The sequence below is a fragment of the Protopterus annectens genome, chromosome 5.part0 (genome assembly GCF_019279795.1).
Source record: "Protopterus annectens isolate FY-2018-M chromosome 5.part0, PAN1.0, whole genome shotgun sequence".
Lineage (NCBI taxonomy): Eukaryota > Metazoa > Chordata > Ceratodontiformes > Protopteridae > Protopterus > Protopterus annectens.
Genome location: NC_056735.1, coordinates 54,081,291 through 54,088,790, shown reverse-complemented (window position 1 = coordinate 54,088,790; position 7,500 = coordinate 54,081,291).

The window sequence follows — 7,500 nt, the reverse complement described above, 5'->3', positions numbered from 1 at the left end:
TCGCGACACTTATCAGATCGCTCACACGCTGCCGTTGTCGGTCTCTCAGCCGCCGGATATCACGCTGTAACCTACCTGTTCGGTCGCTCGTCTCGGTCTTCTGGGTGTCGGTAAAGTGGCGCTCGGGTCTATGAAAGTAGACCCATATATATATATATATATATATATATATATATATATATATATATATATATATATATATATATATATATATATATATATATATATATATATATACACAGCAAGATATAAATATGCATGTATGCATACATATGCAGATATATCTGTATATATTAATGTAAATATATATATATATATATATATATATATATATATATATATATATATATATATATATATATATTACAGTAAATATACACGTATATAGCTAGGACATGATACAGCAGTTATGAGTAACATATGTTCACAGGCCATGAATATGGTGGTGGGAGGTCCAGTAAACAAACGTGTAGCATGTAGCATCACCCCCCCCACCCCCCCAGCTAGGCTGGTGAGACATACAGACACACAATAAAACTAAACACACCACTGCTTCACAGACCACCGGCAGGATACTACCAGTGGGAAAGACTTGCAAGGTCTACACTTGAAACATAGACACTGATGTCCCTTGTGGGATACCAAAAATGAATGATCGAAGCCAGTCCCTGTAATGATTTATCAAACCAGGCTGTAGATGTACATGGACCAGTAGGTTGTGCAAGCCCCAATAACACATGGGTCGACACAATGTATGACATGTGTCCCGACACGGGGAGAGTGGGCAGTGTGTAGTAGTGTGTTTATACCCCACCTGCACCCACAGTAAGGATGAGTGCTGTAGAGGAGAGGCAGGTGGGGGAACTATGGGTATGCAATTATGGGCCTAGGTGTGCAGGTGTTGGCTGGCAGAGCCATATTAGGACTGCCCCGTGGATGTAAGTAATATTGCAGTGTGGGCATAGCTGATGCCCATACCTCCCAACCCCTAAGAGCACATCCACTGGATAGTCCGTAAACCATTGGGGGAACACACAGGGACCATACCATTGAACTGTCCCCAATTACCAGGGACGTCCCTGATTACGACTCAGAATCTAACTCTGTCCCACCTAAACCCTCCTAGAACTAGTGATATTAGGAGGAAAGGTGGTGGATTACACGTAATGAATAATGACAACAATTAAGAGTTATAAACAGCATGTACCTCAAACAATGCGTATGAATACATAAGCTCTGGGTCTGTCAGTGTGTCAGATTCATAGTACCAAAGTTTTAAATTTGTCCCTGATGTTGTTATGCAGTATCCTTGATTCAGTCTTTATTTTTCCCCATTCTTATGAGAGGTTTGATAGGGACAGAAAGCACATATTCCGCTGACTACCTTAGAAAGATGATAGAATAATAGGTATGCGGTAGCATGACTCGGCTGATGGATGTGGGTCCCAAAACCCAATTACTTGTCTGTATTGAAGAGTCTCGGTTCCCATGTATCAGCCAGATGGGTGCAGATTGTAAGAGGAACACACAAATAATATGAATAAAACACTTGACAGGCCGCCGATTCCATACAGTCGAACGGCATGCCGTCACCTAATGGGCAGCCATTCCCGATACTGTAGGCATGTAATAGGCATCACAAGGTAATATTGTGGTCTTTGCTCCCACCCAGGGGTGTGAGTGTTAGATGCAAGCACCAATGGTGCATTCTGAAGTGCGGGAGCGAGCAGGTGTAAGCCTGTTTGGCTACCAGTATGCGAGTATTGCACTGGTAAAGCAATGTAGAGGCTAACCGAGTGTACAAAGCTGTAACCAGAGGTTAACATTACTTAACACCGTGCAAACCCACCCACACCTGCTCACAACTGCTTTAATGTGCCTTACTTCCTCCATATCCAATGGCCTTGTTCTGCCCTGCATAAAACTAAACGGCCTCTGCAAGGCTCTGAACCAGGACCCTGCACACACAACTAATGTGATTTACCAATATGTCATGACAGATATACAGACATTGGAAATTACCGCAAACATATCATATAGTGCAGTCATTCAACAGTATAGGAATGTATCCCATCATGTAGATGTATATGTCAGTGTTTATGTCTAGCATATAGGTACATACATATATAGAGATATATCAGGAACATACCATGTGACAATAAAGCATTACAAATGAATGAAAAGGGAAACACCAGCGACACCTGTATTATGTAGTGGTGTTGTCCTATGTAATCTCAAGACTCCCTCAGACAGACATGTGTCATTCATACACGCAAATAGTTGTACATTGGCCGTATACATCACTCTGTGCATGTAATGTACATTAACACAACAGTACCTGTCCAATCATTATTTGAGAACAGTACTCTTGCAAGGTGCTGTGTGCAACATCATCATCATGATAAAGGTAAATGGGGTACCATAGAGGGACCGGTAGTGTTGTGTGTACAATGGGGTCATCCGCATCACATGTACCTGGACCATTTAGGAGTGATGTGCATAGCAGGGCCCTATGAACTATGAACTATGAAGGATCGTGCACCTGAGGAACAGGGGTGAAGATAACAGGAGTATGTTTTGATGCATATTACAAGGGTTACATGTGTCCAGTGGGCACGTGTGTGAAATGGACAGCTATGTATAGGGCAGATGTCCTAGGAACTGATTGGCCTTATGTTTCCGTAGGGTGAGAGTGGAATGTGGGGGAAGTAGAGTAGGTATGCTCGTGGAGGATAGGTAGGGTAGGATCCCAGACAAGACAGCATACAGGGTCGGTATATGACACACGTGGGGGATACACCTCGGATGGGGATGGGTGTTCGGCATTCATAAGCCATGGGAACAGTGGAAAGGAGGTCCCCAGCCATGGGCAGCTGCCACTGCACCAAAACAGCTGTAAAGGAGGCAGTGCTGGGGCTGTCCAGGAGGGGCAGCCTTACCCTGTAAATGTGACACTCAACCCTTGAGCTTGTGTATCTGGCTTCGGAACCCCTTATTAAACCCCCAATGCACCACGTCTGGGACCGCACGACAGCAGACATGTTCCTGTCTGGCTCTGCTCCCAGGGGGGACATGCCCCATCCTCAGTGGTGGTACCACCAGAAGGTGGTGCACATCCAACAGAGGTTGAGGTCCAAGGCTGGGCCCCAGATGTGCTGGTGCCCGGTGCTTTGGTTAGCTGAAGTGGGACAGGATGTTCTGCCTGGACCTCCCAACCCATACAGCCTATGGTGTTGCAGTTTAAACTCAAATATGGCTTAGTATTAGACAACAGCATTCAAGATTACCTACAACAGTATGCATAGATATCACCATCCACACAACACAACAGAGGGTATACATTTTCAGAGGGAGCACAACACATGCATATATACTGCATGACATCTGTACAATGTGTAGTAGACATATGACTGCAGCTATGAACAGTTGCCCATTATTGGCTTGTCACTGGGAACCCCAGACAGTGTCTGTCATACCACTGTTTCATGTGACATATGTCCAGTCAGGGATGCAATGGCAGTAACGCATCCCTATCACCATGTACTGTCTGCAATCCTCACACTATGCTCCTGCTGTGCACAGATGTGTGTTCAGTGTGTAACATAGGAAACAAATGGTTCCACACACTGACCTGTCCACAGATGGCCCTACAGATGGGGGTCCCTCATGAACAGAGTACTGTCATGTCTGTTTTAAAACATGCAGAATAGCCATTACCACACATAACATGTTAAACAGGCAGTAGTCTCAATGCAGCATAGCTACACTTACATGCTGTAGTCATGTGTGGCACATCACCCTCCTGTCTTTAGGCTATTTCCCACTGTGTATGATGTTTGAGGAACATCCAGATATCATCTGTGATGCCGTTTCAAAACACCACATCCAGGTACCACTCACAGAGACTGTCATGGTCAAACACCAACATGATGTTCCTAGATAATGTACTGTGTTTATCATGCGAATGGCTATGGGAACACCATCACAGCTGTTCCACATGCAATCAGCTAGAGGAAGACTGCAATAGGTGCAGAGGCCATCACCTGATCATGTCCATCACTTACAATACACATGCTGCTGCTGAGCAGGTGTACACCTCCACATCCACCAGAGAGTGTGTGGGAGGGACAGACAAAGTACACCAGAGAAGGGCTTGGAGACTAAACCCTAAGCATCATCTGCCACATGCCTAACAGTACAGTAGTCAAACCTGTGACTGACTAGTCATTACTATTACATGTGCATGAAGTTACTACATGTGCCACAAAGCCGACATGTTGCTGTGCTGTAAGAACATATATGTGTGTAGGTGAGAGACATCTGCAACACAGATATAGTAGACAGACATTAGGTGTAGCACACATGGCTGCCCATGTGAACGGATGCCATTGTCACCACAACCACACTCTCTAATGGACTCGCATTGACACTCTTTGCCAAGGCCACAAATACACACCCTAACTACTTAGTTTGCCACACTGCAGTAATGCATAGGACTACATTCACCACATGGGATATCTGGAGGTAATATAGGCTAGGGCATGTGAAAGTGTTTGACATCTGTTGGTATGCCAACGAGGGTTATACTGGGAGTGACTGTGGTTGGGAGCATCATAACCCACACACAGACACAAGGTGCCAGTACTGACATGCATGTATGCCTTGCTTCATGGGTGTGTAGTGGTTGGCTGTGCAAGATAGCTGCACAAGGCTGGGTGAGGGGTAATCCTTGGCATCATGCCACCCGACAATGGTGTGCGGTGTGGTACAGGGGTGTAGTGTCCGAAATGTCCCACACAGATGGGTACTGCATGATCTGCCCTGACATTCTGGCTACCATTGTGTATGGCCATAGCTTTGCAATGCATGCCATGTCTGTGCTTGATAGTCCTTCACATGGACATTGCCTGGGTTGTGCATGTCCCACAATACTGTACAGTGACATGTACAGGTGTACCTGGTTTGGCAGGCACATGGTTGTGTACACAGACTGCTATCCCCCGATATGCCAATACTGGCCTGGTGTGGTGAAACCTGCTTATAGTCAGCAGGTCGACCCTGCACCTGCATTGATAGCATGATACAGGTATTCCCTGGTGTCAGTGGCATTGGTCCATACAGGGCACATGTGTACGGCATTGTATGGCCTCTGTGGATCACATTTGATGGCACCACATATGTTGCAGGCATCCAGTGGGGAACATAGTGAAGGCACATTGTCCGCAATTATGTGCCTATTGTACCACTGTACAGGGTGCCATGTCTTCTGCACCATGCTTACTATCTGTCATCAATGTGCATGGTACTAGCAACATAGTGGGATATCCTAGGCAAGTGTGTTTGTGTATGACACATGGGTGCAGGACATATACCAGGTACTAGTAAGGTTGCATACTTTGTTCACCAGGCCTTTTGCCAGATGTAGGGGTATGGCTTGTCAACATAGTCCCATGGCTGACTGACATCTGTACTCCTCGTGAGGTGGCCAATGTGTCATAAGATGGACACCATATAGGAAAACTACAAAATCTGCTCCCCAACATGTCCAGTGGTTAGACACTCACAGCCACTTCTACACAGGCTCTGACAGCCAAACACACACACTTGCCATGTCCTGTATTTGAACCTCTACCTACTGTATCACACTGCAGCAATACGCATTTAGGGCATGGGCTATGGCGAATACTGTGTTACAGCACTTCTACAGGTGTATTCCTAGGTGGGTGACAACAGCAGGATTGACAAAGGTGGTCATGTGATTTGTACAGTGCGTGTATACTCTACAAAGCATTGTACTTGTCTCACGCAGACACACACCCACGCACACACAGGTGGCAAGTCTGGGATTAGAACACCGACCTAACTACTTTATCAACCTACAGCATTACGCAGTTACAGAGTGCACTACCAAGATTACTGGGTCACAGCACTCCCAGAGGTGTATTTCTAGGTGGGTGACATCATCAGCCTGGCCAAAGTTGGGTATAGGAATTGTATGGAGTGTGAGCAGTCTAAAAGCATTATTCTGTCCTCAGGCAGACATTGACACACACACACACACACACACACACACACACACACACACACACACACACAGTTGGCAAGTCTGGGACTAGAACACCAACCTAACTACTTTATCATACTACAGCATTAAGCAGTTACAGAATGCGCTACCGAGATTACTGGATCACAGCACTCCCAGAGGTGTATTTCTAGGTGGGTGACATCATCAGCCTTGCCAAAGTTGGGTATAGGAATTGTATGGAGTGTGAGCAGTCTAAAAGCATTATTCTGTCCTCAGGCAGACTGAGACACACACACACACACACACACACACACACACACACACACACACACACACACATGCACACGTAAACACACGCCAGTGGTGGGATCAGAACACCTGCCTATCTACAGATCACTATTACAATACTACATAGTTACAAGTCATGTCACAGAGACTACACATTTTAAAGCTGTCATTATGACCTTCTAGGAATGTGTACATCAACAGGGATGCTGGCAGCTAAGCTGTACATACCTGTGTGTTTAAAGTAGGAATCCATCCTGAACTGGAGTATGCCCATCTGTGGAATGGAAGACTACTATCACTATACAGGGTTACAATAGCAATGCCCATACACATAGAGAGACATAACCAACACAAGGTCTCACTGGGCATGCTCACACACTTAGTAGCACAGGGCTGTTCGGAATGCACTATGTCTCCATCTACACAAGGTTATACTGGGCATGTTCATACACTTAGTAGCACAGGACTGTTTGGGATGCACTCTGATTCTAAACATGGAAGGCCACAGTGGCCATGCTATTACAGTTAGATTTAAAGAACACATTCTAATGGACTCCAGTGTTAGCAGTTGTCATTGTTAGCAGGAATGCTGCACTACATATATCTGACACCGGTCTTCTACACAACGTCTGCTGCTGTCCGTCACTTCAGATGTACCATTCTATACCAAGCACAATACTACCACTCACAGTGATGTCTTGCTAGGAGTGGCAACTGCTTGACCAACACAATGAGCCAATGTCCTGCTGTAATTACAGGGTTATCCAGTGTTTGTCATTCTGGGATGACATGACTGAAAGTAGACAGGCCTTTGTCACATATCACATGCATCCATGATTCAAGGGAGTGGGGATAATACCTAGGTCGCTTTTGCCCATATAGTGCCATTCCAAGTCAAATGTCCTAAACACAGGATAACACCCTGACACCTAGAGGACAACTGCATTGTATGCTTATGCTAACCAGTGCTAGATGTGTAGCGTTCGTAATCACAGCTGCTCATTGTAGATCCAACAATGGGGAATATTGACATCTGTGCAGTGAAAAACAACTGGCTGAAGGCTCTGTAGTGCATAATAGCACTACCACCATATACCTCAGAACCAGACATGTGGGCCATAACACAGGTACGGACCACTCCAGGTGGTGGTGTCCCCACATACATAAAGGCCACTCACAATGGGACT